Genomic DNA, 21,591 nt, shown 5'->3' with positions numbered 1-21,591 from the left:
TTGACAGGGAAAAGGGGTGAGAATCAGAGATGACAAGAATGTGGTGATGGGGGAGCAGATCTAGCTGCCTTCTTACACCACAGCATCAGCCAGCAGCCGTCTAGTCTACAATAAGATCCTCCCTGCTAAGAGACCCCAAACAGAGAGGCTTGCGTGGTGCATGGTCCCGGAGGGGAGGCAGGGGCAGGCCAAATGTACAAGAACCCTCAGCACTGACCCTACTTAGAACAGAGGCTTCTGGGAGCTGTACATTTCTCCTTAGTTTCACACAACTCTGCTTTTCTCTGCAGGACTTAAGTCACATGGACTGTTCTACACTCTCATCATGGGTGGGTGATAGAAATGCCTGCCTGGATGATTCATGTGAGAATCCAATTTCTTTTGGCCACCAGGCAAGGCTGTCCCAAAAGCCACCTAGAAGGGAATTCATTTAGACTCCATGAGTTTGGCTTTATTATCCCTTATTAGGCAACTACTGGAATGGGGGTCTTTGGTTCTGGTAGTGGTTGATTCAACCCAAGTCCCAAAAAACAGGCAACAAACATTTATGAAGCAGCTCCTTTGTGCCAGTCACAGTGTTAAATGTTGGGCATAAAAACAAAAGTGGCATTGTCCACTTCCTCAAGGAATTTCCATTCTTTCCATTCTATTAGGGGAGACAGGTATGCATTTTCTGGAGACCCAAGGTGAATGGGGTTAGGTGAGGGGGTGGAGGACAGTAACAGCTGGGAGTGGGTCCAAATCGGGAAAGGCCTCCTGCAGAAGGCAGGAATGCTTTCCAGGCAAGGGGCCAGCCTGCATAAGGGTATGGAGGCAACACGTTGGAATACTGGGCTGGAAGGAACGGTAAGACCTGTTGGACTGGATCAAGGGGAGTAATGTAGAATACGACTTGTGCCTTGAAGGTTCTGAATTTACTAGTACTTTTTACACTTAAAACACTTTATTGTCTAGTTTCTACAATATTAAATGGAGAAAGATCTATTGAAATGCTCTGACTACATGCCAACGAGAATAATTAAATATGCAAGGGATATATGAGTTCATTAGCATAGGGAACTCCTTGCATGTGAACTTCCTCCACCACCAAGTTAATGACTTAATGGAGAAGCCTTAGGGAGTCACTTGAAGCTCCGAGATTATTTGAATTTGCACTGCATATTTCCATTGAGCTGGAACCAATTACCGTATTTTATATAATTATAAATTTGAGTATTGCAAATCTGAATATATGTGACCACTTCACGAGATTCCTGATTTACGCTAATCATAACCTAGCTGCACAGTGACATGCCCAGCACGTACCAGAGGCGGAGTTGGACGTAGAAAAAAGCTATCTGTGCTGCCTTCCCTCTTCGTTAATAAAATATTAAATGCTTTCTTAAATACTGAAGGTCCTTTCTTAAGCACATCCTTCACCTCGTAGTGCTGTAAAAATGAAAAGCTGAAATCAAATTTGCCATCTGGATCTTTGGGGAAAATGCATCCCTGTAAGTGAAGGTCCTTAGGTTTGTAATGTAGGTGAATCTCTCAGCTACAAACATCATAGAAACTCAGAGAGAGAAGGGACCTGAGTGACCACTGAGTCCAACCTGTACTCACTAAGGAATCCTCACTAGACCATACCTGAAAAGTGCTGTCCCACTGCTGCTTGAAGACTTTCAATGAGGGGGACCGAACTACCTTCCAGGGCCACCGATTCCACTCTGGGACAACTCCAGTCATGAGCAAGTTTGTATGGATAGCCAGCCCAAATTGGCTATGCTAATTGTTAGCTGAATGAATGGATCTAGAAGGGTAGGCATACCAGCAATTCAGCCCCCTCTCACATGAAATATGGCAGATTTCAACATCAAAAAGGAGGCGTACTAGTGCATGCCTACAGCACTCCCTAATGGTCAGGTAAGATATCACCAGGGTGCCATTAGAATGGCACAGCACCCCTTCTTTTTACAAATGAGAGGACAGGTGACCTCTTCAGGGCCACTAAAGAAGTAAGTAGCAAAACCTGGATGTCAGTCCAGGTTCTATGAGTCCAAATCTGCACTACATCAGCACTGCATCAAATAGTATCAAACAGAAAGAATTACTCAAAAGCATATATTTATTAACTAATATTTAATAATAATTTGAAATTTGGAGAATAAGACAAATTTCCAGTCTATGATGCATTATAAATTCCACCATTTCCTTTAGAAATGAGGAATACTTTTTTTGCTTCTGGTAGACCCTTTAACCTTTTATTTTGATGTTTCCCTCAATTTATTGGAATGTTACTGGGGGAGGGGGACGACTCTGTATGACAGATGTCACAAAGAAGAAAAAATTAGTTCTAGTGTCTAAGTTCATGGAGAGATGCAGCTGCCTTTCAGCAGATGCATAAGACATACGTAAGGCAGAGAATGATTTTCAGCTGGCCCTTAAGAACCTTAAAGTCAGCAAAAACACATTTGAAGTCCAGAATGTTGCCATGGTTACATATAAAGAGCTTTTGGCACTGAACAAGTAATATACAGTATTATACCACTGTGTATTTAATAAACATGAAGCAGTGAGGCTGAAAAGGTTACAGAGATGCAAAATTACTCAGAATCTCAGAGTTGGAAGGGACCTTAGTGACCATCTAGTCCAGCATATGTCCCCAAGAATTCCCTCTATAATATATCCACAACAAGTAGCCAGCCTACTTTGGTACTTTTCAACCTTCCCTGCTGGAGGAAACATGATTCAGAGCTCAGACTTCAGAGGAATTCACTGCAGGCAAAGTAAAAAAGAAGCTGAGATGCTAAAATACTTAACTAGATGAGGTGTATATAGCAGATAAAGGTGAGCAAACACAAAGCCAGGGGATAAGGCCAGCTATAGCCAATCCCTCCCCACCAATAGAGAAACCAACATCTGTGAAAGCAATAGCTCTGGACCTAGTTAATACTGGTCTAGTTCAGGGGTGGGGAACCTGCAGCCTCAAGACCACATGTGGCCCTCTAGGTCCTCAAGTGTGGTCATTTGACTGAATCCAAACCTCACAGAACTGAGGGCTGCTGGGACAGCGCCAGTGGCTGCAATGGCCTATCTGTAAATCTCTTTGCGACTGGTTCATGAGCCCAGGCATCAAGTCCCCCTCTGAAGACCATGCAGGTAGTGCTGTTTGGTGTCCAGTGAAGAACTCAGCCCCAAACCTAGGATTTGCAGGCATGCAGGAGCACAAGAAGGCCAAGGATGTCAGAATTGGCAAGTTCACTAGAAGGGACCCCTGGGGAGCAGATCATGGTGCTATGTGCCTGTTTGGGGGAGAGGAAGCAACCTGTGCTAGGCCCATTCTCTGTATAGGTGTGAGGGCTTTAGGCAGGAGGGGCCAACGAGGCATGTGCTACATGAAGGTGCAGGTGCATGGGGTGGGATTCTGGGTGGGAAGGAGCACAGACCTGTTTGTGGGAGTCATTAGTCCAATCCTCCCCTAATGCTCCCATCTCAGCGCTGGGGTTTCAGGTAGAATTTACAGCAGAAAATCAGGCCTCAGTTGTAGCAACGGTACCCTCCCCCCTTTTGATCACCTTGAAAAGAACTCTTGGATTTGGAGCAATACTGCGGTTGTCGTTAATATCCAAAGGGAGGGTGGGTAGCCTGGGTTCAAGTCCCATTTCTGCTGCCTTGGGAAAATCACTTGACCAATCTGTGAAGAATATTTCTTTCAAGACTGGTTATCTTGAGACCAGGACAATTTGATCAAGGAAAGGCAAAGCCCAGTGCCAGGGACAGACTAAGCCCTATCCAGCATCAGAAAAATCTAAGGTAATTTAAGGGGTTGGGGGATGGGGAAGAAGCTGGAGAGTACAAAGTCAAGGGTGATAGTTTTCATCTTTACTCTATTTCATTTTTCATAAGGAAGAAGGGAAAAAAGGAAGCAGAGTGGCCATATCATCCTTGGCTTTTGTATTTCTGAAATAAGATGTGTCAAGCACTTTGCAAACCCTCACGGCTTGGAGGTCAGCCATCATCATTGCTGTCATCACCATCGTCATCACCCTCCACACACTTCTGGAGCCCAGCGACCAGTGATTCAGTGGGTGGTCAGACAGCTGGGATTCGTAGCTAGCCTGGGCCTGGGCCATACTTCCTCAGAGAGTGGCTGGAGCCAAAACAGGCCTTCATCCCACGCACAGACTCATAGAGACCATGCTCACCTCTGGACCCCTTTGCTCCAAAGGCAAGACCATCAAACTTTGGCACCTCCAGGGATGGAGGAGCTCCCTACAACTCAGTCTACTGTCTGGGGCTTCTACATTATCCACAGTAGGCACTTAATACATGTTAGGTGATTGACTGATTATACTAAACTCAAATCAGTTTTCCCACCCGTTGCTGCCCTCTGGAGCTAGCCATAATAGGAAGATTTTTATTCCATGAAAGCCTAAATGTGCCAAGCTAATGCTCCTACTCCTTGTTCCCTCCTTGTTCTGATCTCTGTGAACAAACAACTCCTCTTCCACATGGCAGCCCGTAGACTACTTAAAGATAACTTTCATACCCCCATTTTTCTTCTTCAGACTGAGTATCCCCAGTTCCTTCAACCTATCCTTCTTTGACACAGTTCCAAGTCCCATGAGCATCCTGGTCCCATTTCTTGAAGCTTCTTGAAGGTCTATTGTCCTTTATCCCAGCCCCCATCACAAGAAAGAAAAAGTAGCAATTGTCAAGGGCATGGAAGTGGGAAGGCTCCTTTCACAGAGCAACCCTGGGGTACCCTCAGAAGCCTGAATTTCCCTGCAGGAAGAAAGGAAAAGGAGGCCAACAGACAGAGTGGCTGCTCCCTTCCTGGCTGCATCTCATCAGCAGCCTTTTCTCTCTGCCCCCTCATGTAATATCCTTGCACATTATCCACCTGTTCCTTAAAATGATTTTTCCCCTCATTAGATGTACTGCTGGAATTGGTGACCCCAGGGGTCTGGAGAGTACCAGCCTGAAACCGGTAGTACAAAAGCCACTGGAGCAGCAATTCACCAAATGGCGCCTCGGGAGGCTCCAAGAGTTCAGGCCCTCCCCAAAGCAAGAACTGAGCTCTCCTCTCATTGGTGGGATTGGGCTATGGCGCTTATGCTGCTTTTTTTCCTGGGTAATCCCATACGCTCAAACGTGCTATTTGTCACGGCGTCTCCCAGAGAGTTTGTTACCCTTTGCAGCCACAGAACGGATTTCGGGGCACTGCTGGCCTGCTGCAGGCTGACATTAGTAAACATGGAGTCTCTCCCAGAAAAGAAGCTAAATAGATGGTCAGAGGCCAGGCCTAGCAGTGGGTAAAGCTTTGAGTCAGGCAGGAAAAGCCCACAGTGCCCTAGGCAGGAAAGAGTACAGGCCTCAGAGTTCAGAAACATGGGCTCTGGCCCTGGCTCTGCCACTCATTGTGTGACCGTGACCAAGTGACTTCCACTCTCTTTGCTCTGAGGCAATTTATAAATGGCTGACATTCATAGAATACTTTAGGGCTTACAAAGATGTCATCTGATCCTCACAGCAACCTTGGAAGTTGGATGCTTTTCTCATTATCCCCACTTTAAAGAGGAGGAAACTGAGGCTCACAGAACCTAACTGATTTGCCTAGGCCCTAGGGCCTCAGGCTTTCTAGGTCCTCGAGTGTGGCCCTTTGATTGAATTGAAGTTTGACAGAACCAATCCTTTGATGAAGGGGATTTGTTCTGTGAAGTTCAGATTCAGTCAAAGGGCCACACTCGTGAACCTAGAGGGCCAAACATGGCCTCCAGGCCACAGGTTCCCCATTCCTGACCTAAGTCATATGAACGAGGCATTTGAACATAGGTCTTTCTGATTGCTCTTTCCCTACACTGCAGCCTCTGCACTATGCTGATTCTTCTAGATGAGCTGAATTCGAAAATCCTGGCTGGTTCTTGCATCCTCTGAGTAGATGCCTGCATGCTTCAGGTGATGAGACTGAACCTTCTGACTGGCTGTCATCAACCAAGGGAAGCATTTTGTCTCTTTCAATGGCTATCTTAGCTAACTGAAATGACAAGGAGGTCTGGGGCTCAGCCCCATCTTTGTAGATGCCTCAGGCAGATTCAGATAATTTCCCCTAAGTAAGATAGGCCAATTGTCATGAGACCAGGCCTCAATCCTCCAGAGGTAGCAAGGCCATGGCCGATGCTCATTAATCCAAAGTGATCTCATTTGGTCCCAAAGACAATGGACTGAGGAATGTCCTATGGTGCAAAGCGACTGTCAGAGCCTAGTTTGGGAGCTGACCAGATGTTATTTGCCTACTGAAGGATACATTCCACAGCTTTCACTCATGCTAACAGAAAGCCAGGCACCAGAGATCTGAAAACAGGATTTTTTTAAAGCAAGCATTTAATAACTAATAAAACATGGTAGCAAAGGGACCTTGCTAAGAATTCAGTAATGTTTACTGTGAATAAAATAAATCTATAGCTCTAGGAAATGCCATTTGTAACAGTCAGCTACTGTGGAAGAGTTCAATATAAATCTATTAATGGTGCATGGTGTGATCATTCCCAAGAGCCTCTTGGCTGTCATACCAACTCCCTGCTCATCAGGAGATCAGCTAGCTCGTTGGGCCATGCAACTTATTTGGCCACTGAGACAGTAAAGTAATGGGGCTGAATGTTTCTTGCTTTGTCTCTTATTGTAATTAATACTAATAACTAGCATTTCTACAGTTCTTTAAGGTTTATATAAGTGCTTTATGCATATTATCTCAGCAAGACTGGGAGGCAGGTGCTATCATTATTCGCATTTTATGGATGATGAAACAAACTGAGAGAGGGGTGAATATGTCTGAAGCAGGATTCAAACCCAGGATTCCTGTCAGTTAGAAAGACTTACTCGAATTGTCATCTTACAGGCCATAAGTTCTTCTAATGCTTTTTGAATTAGAGGGACAGACCTCCAGGAGGGATGGTAGAGTTGGTAGGGTTGGGGGGGCAGGGTATGTGCATACATGACTCTTCTTCCTTCCCCAGGGTCTTGGTTTAGTTTCTGGATTATGAAACACATAGGAGCCCCTTCTGCAGAAGGCAACAGTCCTTCTTAACAGCAGTCTTGCTTTCACTGGGAAACATTTTCAGTTGGAATAGATTGCCTCGCAGTGCTCAAAAAGACACCATGGTTGTTCTTCACTATGTGTTTTAATAATCACATCCTTACCTGGGAGGACAGGGAAGGAGAGCTCATTTTTCACCTCGGTAAAATAGAAAATGAAATGCTAATAGGTGTAAGATTGGGATAGGTGCTGGAAAACCAATAGTGAAGCTTACTCAAAGACAGAGATGACAAAAATTTGACCACATTTTCTATAGTCACAGGCCTATGTAGAAGTGCTCCCAGGCATTCTTTTTCACACCTACATACACATTTGCACTTATCTCACCACCACCACCACCTTCATTATATATCTATAACATGATATGTGATTTATTCAATGTAGAAGCATGGGATATGTATCTGAGTCTAATATTGACTCAGCCATCATCATTATCATCACAATTATGATCAGAAAGCATTTATATGATTATTTTGACTCAGACACTAACATTGATCACCATGTCCCACAGAGGTAGGGAACCTGTGGCCTCCAAGTCACATGAGACCCTATGGGTCCTCAAGTGCAGCCTTTTGATGGAATCCAAGCTTCACAGAACAAATCCCCTTCATCAAAGGATTTGTTCTATAAAACTTGGACTCAGTCAAAAGGCCGCACTCAAGAGCCCAGAAGGTCACATGTGGCCTCAAGGCCTCAGGTTCCCCACTCCTGGAAGCCTCTGGACTCTGCTTTCACCCCTCCTTGTTGTGTACAAGTCACCTTTGATAATGGAGTTTGAGTGACTATAGTACCTCATGGCCAGTATTCAGTTGTTCCAGAGTGCATCTGTATGGTATAGCTCAGCTGCTTTGGATCTGGGGTTTGACTAGAGTCCCTATCAAATACGTGTGAAGGCTATTAAGATTGCACCTACACTGGGGATAAGAACATGCTCACCTGATATACCACTGTGTATGGGTAAGGGAGTCAGATGTTGGAAAGATGGGGTGAAGCAGGGCCAGTATGAGGCTTTGCTCAAAGGTAGGACAGGGGTGTGTGTGTGTGTGTGTGTGTGTGTGTGTGTGTGTGTGTGTGTGTGTGTGTGTGTGTGTGCATGCATGTGTGCATGTGCATGTGCATCCATGCACTGATGGGAAGGGGATGCTGTAGCTACCAGTGACACCCCATCCATCCAATTGTAGAAGTGTCCCATGGATAGGAGTGGAACGGAGCAATAAACCAAACAAACCTGTGGTTTCTATCTTTTCTATGTTCCTTGAATCCCTCCATCTCCACATTCAGTCCCCGCTGCACTCATCTTGTTTCAAGCGCTCACTAGATATTTAAAGTCATCAGATTGTCCTTTTAGAGCCAAAATGACCTCAGAAATCCACTTATCTGCACCCCTCGATTTATAGACAACGCCACCAGCAGGGAAGACATTTGCCTAAGGTTACCAAGCTACCAAACACCAGGATCACAACTCAGCCCCTTTAGCTGCAGCACCATACCTCTTTGTGCCGAAAGACTCACCCTAGACCATTGTTGCTGCCTCTTTCAGTTCTCTCTTTAATGTTGCTCACCTTCCTAATACACAGATCTTGGTCATATGATTTCCCTGGTGAGAATCCACCACTGGCTCCATGTTGTCTGCCATAGACAGCATAGGCTTCTGGGGAGTTATATCCAGGCCCGCATTGGACTGGGGAGCTGTGTCCAGGCTTGCGTTGGACTGGACGCTCCCTTCCAGAGATTCAGTGATTTTGTGATTTAGACTCTCTGTCTTTTCCTATACCCAGAAGAGGGCGCTGTACAGAGTTGCTCCATCCCAAATATTTGTTGAAGTTATTCATAGTGAGGCTATTTGGGAGAGGTCAGAGAATGTAGAAAAGGAAGTAGTGGTGTAAAGAGAGGTGCCCCCCAAATGCTGAGAAATATGAGGAGGAGGGAAAGTCTGTTTTGGAATGAGCCATTACTGGCACATCCTGGAGGACTTTGGCCATACCAACTATGCAACATCAATGCTCTTCTGGTAATGTGATGGAGCGTCATCACAGAACATTGTGATGTTCAATTTGTACAATCAAAATGTCAAGTGAGCTGACTGGCAATGGAGATGTGTGTGGTGAGTGTAAGTCTGTGGTTTATTACACAATGATCACTTGTACACTCTCACATGAACAATAGCCTGAAAATCTATAACTGGTCAGGGAGGAGGGTGAGTACTATAGCACGAGCAAGGAGTTATGGTGAGATGCCCAGGAGCTCCATTAGGAGGCACCGAATATTAAAAAGACCTAGGTGAAGGTTTCTAGAATGCCAAGAGCATCCTTTTGGTTAAATGAATGGCAAAACCTGGCTAGAGGTATTACAAGATGAGAGGGAGGTGACAGGAGGTGGGCTCCAATTTTGGAAAATTCTGACCTTTTAAGCCCTACTCTTGCTGCAAATGAAGAAGAACCCTCAGCGGTTCCTGTTTCCACTAACACATGGTGACCCAGTCCAGGTTATAGCTATTTACATGGACATCAGGATTAGACTGTGATTTCACTGGTATAAGGAACTCTTAGAAGAGAAAACTCCCGTATCCAATGCAGAACAGTTCCTGTTCAACGAATCTTAGAAAGTTTTCAAGCAATAAGAGGCTGAGTGACTTGTCCAGGGTCACACAGCCACTGTTTTAGAGGTGGACTTGAACCTAGCTCTTCCTGACTCCAAGGCCAATGCTCTCTCTGCTACTGATTGTATGCTGTTGCATTCAGAGAGCATTTGATTTCTTCAGAAACATGACGCCATGTTGTCTCAGGGGAACTACTACATGAGATTCAAAAGAGGCTCTCTTACTAGGCATATCCCTTTGGTATCTTTCTTTAAAAAACAAACATCTCCCCCTTCCCAATACTTCTTGCATTAATACACTCACATTAAAACAAGTTAGGACTTCATAAATTTCAGCTCAATTCCATTGAGGGAGCTGAATGGAGGAAGAATGATCCCAGAGCTTTTGCTAGGGGTGTTCAGAATCCAGGACCATTTTTAGGGGGACTGGGGAGCCCCCCCCCCAAATGTACTCATCCAGATGAATCTAGCCAGCTGCGGAAAAAAAGGTGTGGAGACTGAATTGTTAGAAATGTGGAAAGTGGTCTCTAAGATGATCATTTTTGGCTCAACTTTTCAAGAAGGAGACAGAGGGGCCTGTCAGGACGCTGCGGGTTGTTTGCTGGGAAAAGACGCAGAGCTGTGCTACTGGGCTCCCTCCAAATTCCTTTTCCTCAGCTTTTCCCTCCTTGCTGCCTGGCAATCCTTTTGTTTATCTCCTCTGTTGACTCCCTATAGCATTCCCCACAGCAGCTAGACCCAATTTTCTCCCTTTTCTTTCCTGCATCTTCTGACTCCTCCTTTCCAATGACACCTTTCCTTCCATCACCAAATGTGCTGAAATCTCCCTCGTCCTAAAAACAATAAAAACAACTTCCCTTGACCTTGTTTTCACCACGACACTTCTGTTTTTAAAATTCAATTTTATTTTTCATATCTGCATTCTCTTTTTTCCTCTTCCCCTTTCCCCTTGAGAAAGCAAGAGCAAGAAGAAAACCCTTGTTATGAACATGGAGAGCTGAGCAAAATGCATTCTCCCACCAGCCATGTACAAATTGAACGTGTCTCCATCTGCATCCTGCGGCCGTCACCTCTGTCTTAGGAGGTGGACAACCAGGTTCATCAGGAGTCCTACAGAACTGTTCACACCAAAGTTTTGACAGAGTAGGGGACAATCCATTTGGATGTGTTACGAAATTTGGACTCCTGACCATAAACAGGAAACAACATGAACAAATTCTGGAATTAAGGTCCAGTGGGGTGTATGTGTGCATGTGTCTGTATATATGTGTGTGTATGTGTATATGTATGTATGTATATATATCTGTGTTTATACATGAGTATATATGTATGTATATGTATATACATGCACACCAGGGGTGGGAAACCTGAAGCCTCAAAGCCACATGTGGCCTTCTAGGTCCTTGGGTGCAGCCTTTTGACTGAGTCCAAGTTTTATAGAACAAATCCTTTTATTGAGGGAATTTTTTCCGTGAAGTTTACATACCATACTCCAATGGTGTCCATGTACTATTAGAACAAGGCCAGGAAAGGCCCTGCCTAGCATGTTTCATAGACTGCCTAGGGAGAATTTATAGGGGAACATGGACAAAAATCATGCTTGATGGGCAGACTTGGGCAGGTTGCCATCTGCATTCTTTAAGGGATGAGATGTCACATCCAATGAACTATCAAGGTTAGTTTCCACAATTAGCTTTCACATAGAGCACTGGGTATGGAGGCAGGAAGTATGAGGCTCACATGCTCCCTCCAACCCTTGCTCTCTGTGTATACACCCATAGAGAAGTCACTTTGCCACTCTGAGCCTCAGTGTCCTCAGCTGTAAAATGGGGGAAATGATACCTGCAATACCAACCCCGTAGTGCTGCTGTGAGGTCCACATGAGATCAGGCATGTAAGGTGCTTAGCAAACTTTAAAGAGCTTTCCAAAATAAAGGAGTCTTTCTGATTTCATTGATTCAGACTGAATGGGTAGAACTTTACTTGAATTCTTTTTTAAAAGACTTGTTTGCTCTGTGATGTTTGGTTTCTCATCTTTTTATTTCTAGAACCAAGGGCAAAGCTTTGCACTCAAATGCTTATTGAGTGGCATTGTGTTGATACCCCAAATGGACATAGATTCTAATCCAGCACTGGGAAAGACAGTACTTATTGCTCTTCATTGGTGGCATTATGTGCATGGTGCTATAAACCCTTGACCATACAGTAAACCTATTTTTTTTTGTTACTAGTACCTGAAATATGTTGCTGAGCAACCTGTGGGGGGTTGGAGGGGGTAATCCAAGAAAATGGCAAACAGTCTTCTAATTACTGTGCATCAGAAATGAGGCAACGAGGTTACACAAAATCAATAGCAGGAAAGGCAAAGATATTGACTCAAATGGGACATGATTTATAATGCTTATCTTCTGTGGAGAACCACTCAATTCCATCCCCAAATGGACTGGTTTGTACCTTGATTTACACTCTAACTCCAAAATGTCTTGTCAAAAAGTATCATTGTACTTCATTCAAGATAGGGCAGTGTAGCAGCTAGAGTGCAGCCCTGGGTTCAAATGCCATACCAATTATTTAGTAGCCACATGACCATGGTTATATCATTTCACCTCTAGTAGCCTCAGTTTCCCCAGTTGTAACATGGTGACCAATCCCTGTATTGCTTATGTCACAGGGTTGTTGTGAGGCTCAAATGAGATCTTACAATAGTTTTATAAACTTTAAAGTGCTAAGTAAATGTTAGTTCTTATTAGGAGGCCGTTTTTTGCGAGAGAATGATCTTTAGACATCTCAACTGGACTCTCCAAAGGTCTCTGAGATGACTTGATGATGCAGAGATCTGAGAACTTAGTAACAAATGGGCCTCATGCATGTCATCTCATAGTAAATGCTCCTGGAGGCTTCTTTGGTCCATCAAAAGTGGACATATTAATAGGTGGCATGCCTCCTTCGTGGGGTGGGCCCAGGATATTGGAAACTTAAATAAAGAATATGAGAATGTGCAAGGTTTCCTATGTTGCCCCCCCTCTTCCTACATATTCATCAACTGTATTCATCATTAGAGGAGGCAACAGTGGCTTGTAAATTGATTTGGGGATTGATCACGAATTATAGAGGAGAAGCTCTGCAAAGGATGTCATCAGAGAGATGAATGATCAGAAAAGAAGGTGGCCCAATCATGGGGTGAGAGCAAAGAAGGACTGATGGACCAGAGTGTGTTCTCCATTGGCATCATAAAATGGTAAGAGACCTAGAGGAAAGTCTCCAGTACATCACATGGAGCCCCTGTGGTGGATTTATAGAAAGACATGGAGAGACGATGGACTTCACTGTTGGAGGAAGTGCCCACATTGATGAGGTCACGTATTCTTTCAAGTATCAGTGTACTGAGATTGGCACTTTCCTTATCAGCCCCTCTTTGCTGACAAGCAGCCCAGCATTAATCAACCAACACACATTTATCAACTGCCTACTATACAAAGAATGCATCAATCCCTGCTTTCAAGGAGCTCACATCCTATCAGAGAAGGCATGTACTTATGGATATACAGAATATGAGGACAATAAATTCAAAATAAATACAAGGTAGTTTAGGAGGGAGGCCACTAGTAACAGGCTTCATATGGAGGTGGTACTTGGGATGTGTCCTGAAGATAGTGAGGGATTCTATGAGACAGAAGGAAGGAAGGAGGATATTCTTAGTATAGTTGACAGCCAGTACAAAGGCATGGAGATGGGAGATGGCCTGTTATGGAGTGAGGAAGAAGCAGTCAAGGGTGATGCAAAGTTATGGAACCAAGAGACTACCAGAGTGATGGTGTCATCAAAAGAAATAGGGAAATTTGGAAGAGGGGCAGATTTGGGGAGAAAGTGCATCAGTTCTGTTTTGGACCTAAATGTCTCCAGGACATCCTGGTGTTTGAAATGTCCAATAAGCAACTGGGATGTGAGACTGAAGGTCAGGGGAGAGACAGAGACTAGAGACAGAGATCTGTGTCAGAGACAGTGAGATATAATAGCAGAAGATGCACATAAACACCCTGGGATCTGCTTTCTAAAACACAGAGTCCACTCTTGGATAATCCTGGGTCCAAATGCCAATCCCCAGGGAATGGTTTTAGCTCTAATGACCTAATCGTGGCAGATGTAAATTACTGACTGGGAGAGTTCTAGGCCTATGGTAGTCTCTGTGTGGGAAAATAAAGTGCTTTGGGAGATGTCAAGCACTTTAGAGTCTAGATGTGACCATAATTAGTGGCCATAATTAGAAGCGTTTGTGAGTGGGTGCATATGCATATGAGGCTGAGTTGACAGGCACTCTGGCAGGAGGTGCACTCTTGGGAGTTTTGGTCTTTTCCATAAGCATAAATCATTTCCATGAGTTCTCATTGGTTTTCTTAACCTGTTGAAACCTGTTCATTCACTGAACTTTGTGACCATGTATGCGTCAAAGGGAAGTTGGTAGGTGACAATGCAGTGAGCAGAGAGGTGGTCCAGTATGTCTCCTGACCTGATTAGGGTGGAATCAATGAACCAGAGAAGTGAGAAAGCTGTCAAAATGTGCCTAAGCCCTGCATCTCATAGAAGGACTACACTGGGTGTTGAGGAAAAGCAGTCAGAATTTGCTAGATAAAGCTTTCATTCCCACCTTGAAATTGCAAAGCTGAGAAGCGTGATGCCACGAGTGATCTGAAGCTTTCTAATCTACATCCTTGTCCCTTTTAACCTGGAACTTTGACTAAATGACACATTTCTGAGAACGCAGCCCCTCCTTACACTTGGGTATGTGGCTCATTGGCTGCAAGTCAGGGAGAAAGGAGACAGTGGGAGCATAGAGTGCAGGAAGTGAGACTAGAAAGGCCTTCAATGATTTACCAGGAAGCTTGCCTTTTTATCTGAGAGGCAAGAGGGAGCCATAGAAGGTGTCTGAGCAGGAAAATGATAAGGGTAGACTTATGTATCAAAGAAATTATTTCGAATGTGTGTGGAATGGAGAGGAAATGAGTAACAAGTGGGCCAGTTAGGAAAATACTACAGTAACCTCCCAATAGGATCTGTTTCTAGTGCAGGGGTGAGGAACCTGTAGCCTGGAGGCTACATATGACCCTCTGGGTCCTCAGGTGAGGCCCTTGGAGTGAATCTGAACTTCACAGAGCAAATCCCCTTCATAAAAGAATTTCTTATGTAAAACTTGGACTCAGTCAAAGGGCCACACCCAGGGACCTAGAGGGCCACATGTGGCCTCAAGGCTGCAGGTTCCCCACCCTTGTCTAGTGGCATATCCAGGGAACCGAAGGCTGCCTTGGGCAGGGCACAAGATCTCAGGGGTGGTCAGCCTGGGATGAACATGTTGTCTGTGGACAAAAAAAGTAATTTGGCCAAGAAATGCAATCAAAAGCCCTGGGTGGCATTTTCAACTCAGAGGAACCTAGGTTGGGAGCCAGACAATGCCTTGTTGCTATCCTTTGTAACTCAACAGCTCACTAAATATTTTTCAGAGGCCTACTCTATGTTAGGTGATACCCTGGCCACTGAGGACACAGGGCCAAAATCCCCAAACAGTTCTTGTCTTCAAAGATCTTACCTTGTACTGGACTGGGGGAGAGCGAAGGAAAGTACAGGTAGTTTGAGCAGTGGGTAGGGAATCAGGCAAGGCTCAGCCTGGAAGAAAGCTAAAGATTGTAGGAGGTGGACATGGGAAGACAGAGGACTGCCCCTGCAAAGTGTCAGAGATGGAAGATGGAATGACAAGTTTGGAGTGCAGTAGTAAAGGGAATCATAAGAAGTGACTCTGGAACATTCGGAGCCGGATTGCAGATGGACTGAAGTACCAAGCTTAGGAGTAAATGTTTTATTTCAGAGGCACTGAAGAATTCTGAGGCATGATAATGACATGGTCAGTCCTGTATCTTTAGGCAGTTTAATGGAGGATGAGTAGGATAGGGGAGACACTGGATGCAGGTAGCTCAATTCAGAAGTCACTGCAATAGGCTAGGAGAGAGGAGGTAAAGACATGAATCAGGGTGCTGTTTATGTGAGTGGAGAGAAGGTGATAGGAAAGATGGGAAAGTGGAATCAACAAGACTTAGCAACAGATTGGAAATTGAGGCAAAGGAGAGATAAGGGAAAGTCAAGGATGGCTCCAAGGCTGTGAATCTGCATGAGTCTGACCCAGTCTGGATGACTAGAAGGATGGTGTACCTTCAACAGAAACAGGTAGCAAGGGAAGGTGTTGAGTTTGAGATGTTCATGGAACAGTCAGATAGACATATCTAGCCAATAATTGGAGATGAATGACTGCAACTCAGGAGAGACATAAGGGCTATGTATGTAGATCTGGGAGTCATTGAAACCATGGGAGATGATGAGATCACCAAGGGAGAAAGTATTGAAAGAGAAGAGGAAAGAGAAGAGAGAAGGGAAAGGAAGGAAAAGAAAGGGAAGGGAAGGGAAGAGAAAAGAAGGGAGAAGAGAAGAGAGAAGGGAAAGGAAAGAAAGGGAAGGGAAGAGAGAGGAAAAGAGAAGAGAGAAGGGAAGGAAAGAGAAGGGAGGGGAAGAGAAGCAGGTCAAAGTCAGGGTCATGTGAGACACCCACAGAAGACATGGTAGGAAAGCAAGTCTTTTCAGGCATCCTCACATCAGCATATCATTTCTTTACTTCTCTAATGTATGTGGTTGGAATAGCATCTCTATGGGAAGCAAGGCAAGGGGAGGGTTCGCAAATGGAGAGGAGGGTCATGTCGGGGATCCAAGGAAGAGTTGCTTATTGACTCAGAACAAGAGGATAACCAATATATACTGTGAGTCATTTGAAAACCAAGGCTGTCTCTTGCAAAGGTCAGCCCTTGCTCCCTATTAGCATTTCATCATTTTCATATAGATTAAGAAATCATCATATTTCTCTCTGAATCGTGCTTAAGGGATATGATTAGATAAAAGCAGTTAGAGTTCTGAGAAGATTTCTTTCCCAAATCAGCTAATTTGAATTACTGAAAAACATAACTCTTGGAAATTAAATCAGATGGTTTCCCCAATCACTACTTTGTTTGATCATTAGCTTTAGCAATATCCACTTAGCGTCTCACTGGAAAGAGTGGGACTTGCCTGTTTATCAAAATTTCTGTGGAAAAAGGGACAGAATACTTGGGTAAGAAATGCCCCTGTTGGCATGCAAGGCCCAGGTTACTTTTAAGTGGGAGGGAGGTGGATCACATGACACTTAGACTCACCACTCAGTGACTGGAAAAAAAGTCTCTTCAGTGAACTCAAAGTCAACAACTAATAGTTTTCGTACCTGGAGCAAACTTTGCACAAGGTGCCCAGGGCAAATAACATGTAATGCAACCTCAGATCAACTTTTTATGACAAATTCAGTTGGAAGGAGAGAGAGATTGACACAGCAGTTTCCACTGGCTTACACTGGGAGGTATTGCTTGGAAGGGGGCAGCCCTTGGAGTGGGAAAGCCATCAAAGACAAAGTCAGGGAAGTGAAGTGAGGAAGTAGCCAACTGGTAACCTCCTTTTAAAATAAATTATTCTTGAGAAGTATATAATAAACTCAATTGTTATTATGCTGCTGAAGGAGTCACTAAATTTGAGAGTCCTGGGTTCTTTATCCTGATCACCCCATCCTTGTTATGCTTCAGACTGGCCAGCCCAGCAGCCTGGCATCAAGGGTCTTCACTTGTAAGCACACCATCTACACCATATCAGAGGTGTTAGTTTTTTTAAAAAAGAGGATTATCCTATGTTCTAAGATTCATAGGTCTTAGAGAAGGAAGCTCCACTTTGTGGACAAGGAAAGGGAACTTCAGAGAGATGAAGACACTTGCTTAAGGTCACACATATGGAAAGTATCCCTAGGTTTTTATAGTAACTTCAAATTCCATTGCTCAGGGTACTACAGTGCATATTCCTCAACAGCCCTGGGATGAAGAATATTTTCATCTTAGGGTACTTTGTGAGCATCTGCCATGAAATCTGCTGCATAGCATGCCCTCTACTGGCCTGGTGGGCTTATGGTTCCTGGCTGATATGGTCAGTTTTTGGTATCTTCTCCTAGCCTCCCCAAGGTACTCCTTAAATTGGCTAGAGAAGACTGGAAGGGCCTTCTCCTGCTCTGACCAGTGGTCACAGCTCTTGCAGAAGGCTTTCCAACTCCAGTAATAAGGTAGCAGCTCAGGGATCCCTTGACCTAGAGGCTTGGTCTCCACTTTTACAACATAGCCCACTCTACTTACACAAAGGCCACAGAGAAGAGAGAGAAAGAGTTCACTGGGTTCTTCTACAGAGGATCTGGAAACTACATGCCCTTCCTTCCACTCAACCCGAGGGCTACCAATCCTTCCTCCAGTAGATATTATTATTATTAACAACAACAATAATAATGCCATATCTATTGTTTTGAAGATTACTAAGCACTTTACTTAGATTTTTCTCATTTAATCCTCACAACAGCTCTGTGAGATTTTTGTTTTTTGGTCATTTCAGTCGGGCCCAACTCTTCATGATCCTATTTGGGGTTTTCTTGGCAAAGATACTGGACAGATTTACCATTTCATTCTCCAGCTCATTTTACAGAGGAGGAAACTGAGGCAAACAGGGTTAATTGATTTGCCCGGGGCCACACAGTAAGTGTCTGAGTTGGGATTTGAACTCAGGTCTTCCTGACTCTACGCCTTGCACTCTGCCCACTGTACCACCAAGCACTATTATTATCCACATTTCACAGATGGGAAAATTGAGACTGAGAAAGGTTAAGTGACTTGCCCCAGTCACACAGCTAGTACTCGTCTAATAGGTGTCAGGAGAAAACCTGAAATGTCCCTTATTTACTCCCATTTGCTGACTGGGCATCAAAAAAATGACCTACATATCTCAGTGGCAAATGGTGGTCATCTCTTAGCCTCTCCCAGCACAGGTTCAACTACCCCTAACAACTCCTGATGTGCACAGACAGAACTGTAACCAGGTTAGGGAAGCCAGGGTTTTGCCTCAGGGAGTCAAATTGAGAAGGTGCTGGCATTTGCAGTCCTTCAGCAGAGTGAAAACAGCAGAATTTGGCCCAGAGTTAGTAAAAGGAGGCTGCCAGATGGCACACAGGGTTGAATTCCTCCCCTGCCCCCTCAAGTGACCTTACACTGTTGGGTTCCAGAGTCTCTGTCTTGCCTCCATTCCATATTAAGGGTTTCATGCCACTTGCCCCAAATATGGCTGGTTCTGGCTAGTTATGCAGGCCCAAGAACCTTCCCTTCATTCTCTGAATTTAAAATTCTTGCTTAGTGAAGGAGGCCTGCCTCCACATTGTAAGTAGATGTTTCCTAGCATTAGTGCAGTTCTCTTACAATCTCTGGCATTTTATCAGAACTGCTCATCTGAAGACTCATGGCAGCCAAGGTTTTGGAGGTGCCAGAACCGTTTTTATTTGGATAAATATGGGTTAATGGGAGGAGTTTCCAGGAGAGGTATTTTCACCAACAGACTTCTAAAGCTAGGGGGACAAAGTTTCTGTCCATATTAAAACAGGAAAAAAGAATGCTTTTCTTCCTCTGGGGCTATTAGTCAACTCTGCCAGTGACTTCAACCCACGGTTACTGCCAGGCCATGCCAGGAGATTCTCTAAGTAGACAGGTTAAAGTGGGGAGAACGGATTGGTTCAGGGTCATGAACTCTGAGTCTAAACTTAGCTCATATGAACATACATGTAGTGATGACTTGAGACAGGAATTATTGATTCAAAAGGAGAAGAAAGGCATCTCCCACACACTGGGGGCAGCATCAGGCTTGGGTATTTTTAGAAACTTTTTTCCCCACCAGGACGAGAACATGCAATCCTTCTTCATCTGCTGAGTTATTTGCTGAATTTAATTATATATTAAAATATACAGTATTCTCTCCGATTATGAGTAATCAGGACATGCAAATGTGCAGGTTTGATCCTTATATTTTGAACATTTTTCTTTAGTAGACTAGCAACAATGTTTGACCTCACATCTCTCGAATGGGTAGACTGTATTCAATCTGTGAGTGTTTGAGGGCCTCAGGATTTTATTTTTAAATATTTGATACAGTTGTGGTTTCGATTCTCTTATATCTATCTTTCCCTAACTGACCTCCCATCAAGAGACAGGTGAGCTAACTCCCATTTGTTCTGCATCCAGTAATCTGTTCTCCCTCCCATGCATGTTGTATACCTCTCCTGCTGGAGCCACACTCCAACCTGGTGCTGATTCAGAAAATACCTCAGAACATATCTAGCAGAACTTGGCTTCTCTTTCCTTACTCAAAACAGAAATTAACTAGCTTCTTCTTTAACTTTGGTGTTTTCTAGAAGAGCCAAGGGAAAAGGACATTCCCAAGAGCTCACAATAGGCCCCCTTGCTTCCTGCTCCCTGCCCATAATGCTCTTCTGAAAGATTTGAGTGAAGCCACAAATGTCAGGTTATACACCTGAGATCTCAGCACATGGTAGTCTTCATTCACAGACTGGGTTTGGTCTGCAAGAGCAAAGTTCTTACCTAAGATCTGAAGGTGGTAGTGAAGGTGGGGAAAATATATACCCCTGGCAAGCTACACCCTAATTAAGATGGACAACTTTGAAAGATTGACTGTGCTATTAATCTTCCACACCTTAATATGAATTAGTTTGATCCACTTGCTTTTTTAAAGGGTAATTGAGAAAAGACAGTAAAGGAATAGGAATTGAAATGGCTGGGTAGAGGGACAGAGGTCATTTTAGAGCACAGGACAAAGGCAAGAGTGGGTAGGGTGCTGCCACATATGACTGAGTAGGCAGGGTCAACGTAAGATGCCAGGTGCCTGGGTACACCAAAAGTTGGGGGAAGGGCATTCAAGATAATGCTTCACTTATCTTTTGGCTTTATCTCAGTTTGGGCACCATGGGGCAAAGCTCCAATTGCTCCCACTCTTGTTACAATTCTGCTGTTGCAAGTCTCTCCACTCATCCTATCTCCTCCCAAAAGAAGGGTTCTATTGAAAAGATAGTAGAAATCTTTCTCAAAGAATTTGCCTGGGAGTGAGGAACTGATGAAGTACTGAGAATATATGGAAGCATTCCAGTGTATTGGGCACTGGTGGCCACAGAGGTGTCTGGGAAGGCAAGGGAACTCATGGAAAGCTTTTCAAGTGACGTGGGAATTTATGCTAGCATTCAAATGCTGCCCCATTTCGACATTCCCACTGGCACTTTACAAATACAAAAGTAGATAGAACTGCTTCTGATATTTCTTGACAGCCCCTTTGGTGCAGTAAGGCAGGCAGAAAAACAACCTCTTAGAAGTTTTCCAGTCTCCTGTAGGATCCCTAGTCGGCCGGCCGGCACTCATAAAAATGATGTGGCTCACTTAAGTGAGTTCTCTGGAAGGCCCCCTCCACTGTAAAAGATGGACATGGGCCTGGTAATGAGCTCACGGTCCTTCCACTGAACTCCTTGGAGACTCAGTTCATGAAAAGAACTTGAGTCTGTTGCCAAATGAGCTCATCTCCAGTGATTCTGGACTCAGATCACTACTGAGGTCCCAGCCAGCCCTCCTGTTCTATGATTCAGTGGAAAGAATTGGTTTGGCTTTGCTGTATCCTGTCTACTCAGCTGCTTCTCTTCTCAGATGCTTTTATTGTGGGAGCTGATTTGGGGGCGAGCAGAGGTGGGCACCAACCCAAAGCTAAATGGAGGGCTAGCCAGTGCCAGTCGGAGTAACCTTGAGAGGTCAAGTGGCAGAGGAAGGAGCTGGCCCATACCACAGCAGCAGGCCTCCCATAAAATTTCATTTCAAAAAGTGCCTCATTTCCCCTAAACTAATGACTGTATTTTGCACAGACAGGTGGACGCTATGCAAATACAATACAGGTGTCTCTGGGTTTATACAGTAAATGTGTTTCTGCAGAATTGTGTCTAAATTGAG

Source organism: Notamacropus eugenii, chromosome X, assembly GCF_028372415.1.
Source record: "Notamacropus eugenii isolate mMacEug1 chromosome X, mMacEug1.pri_v2, whole genome shotgun sequence".
Classification (NCBI taxonomy): domain Eukaryota; kingdom Metazoa; phylum Chordata; class Mammalia; order Diprotodontia; family Macropodidae; genus Notamacropus; species Notamacropus eugenii.
Note: the sequence above shows the minus strand (reverse complement) of the source record.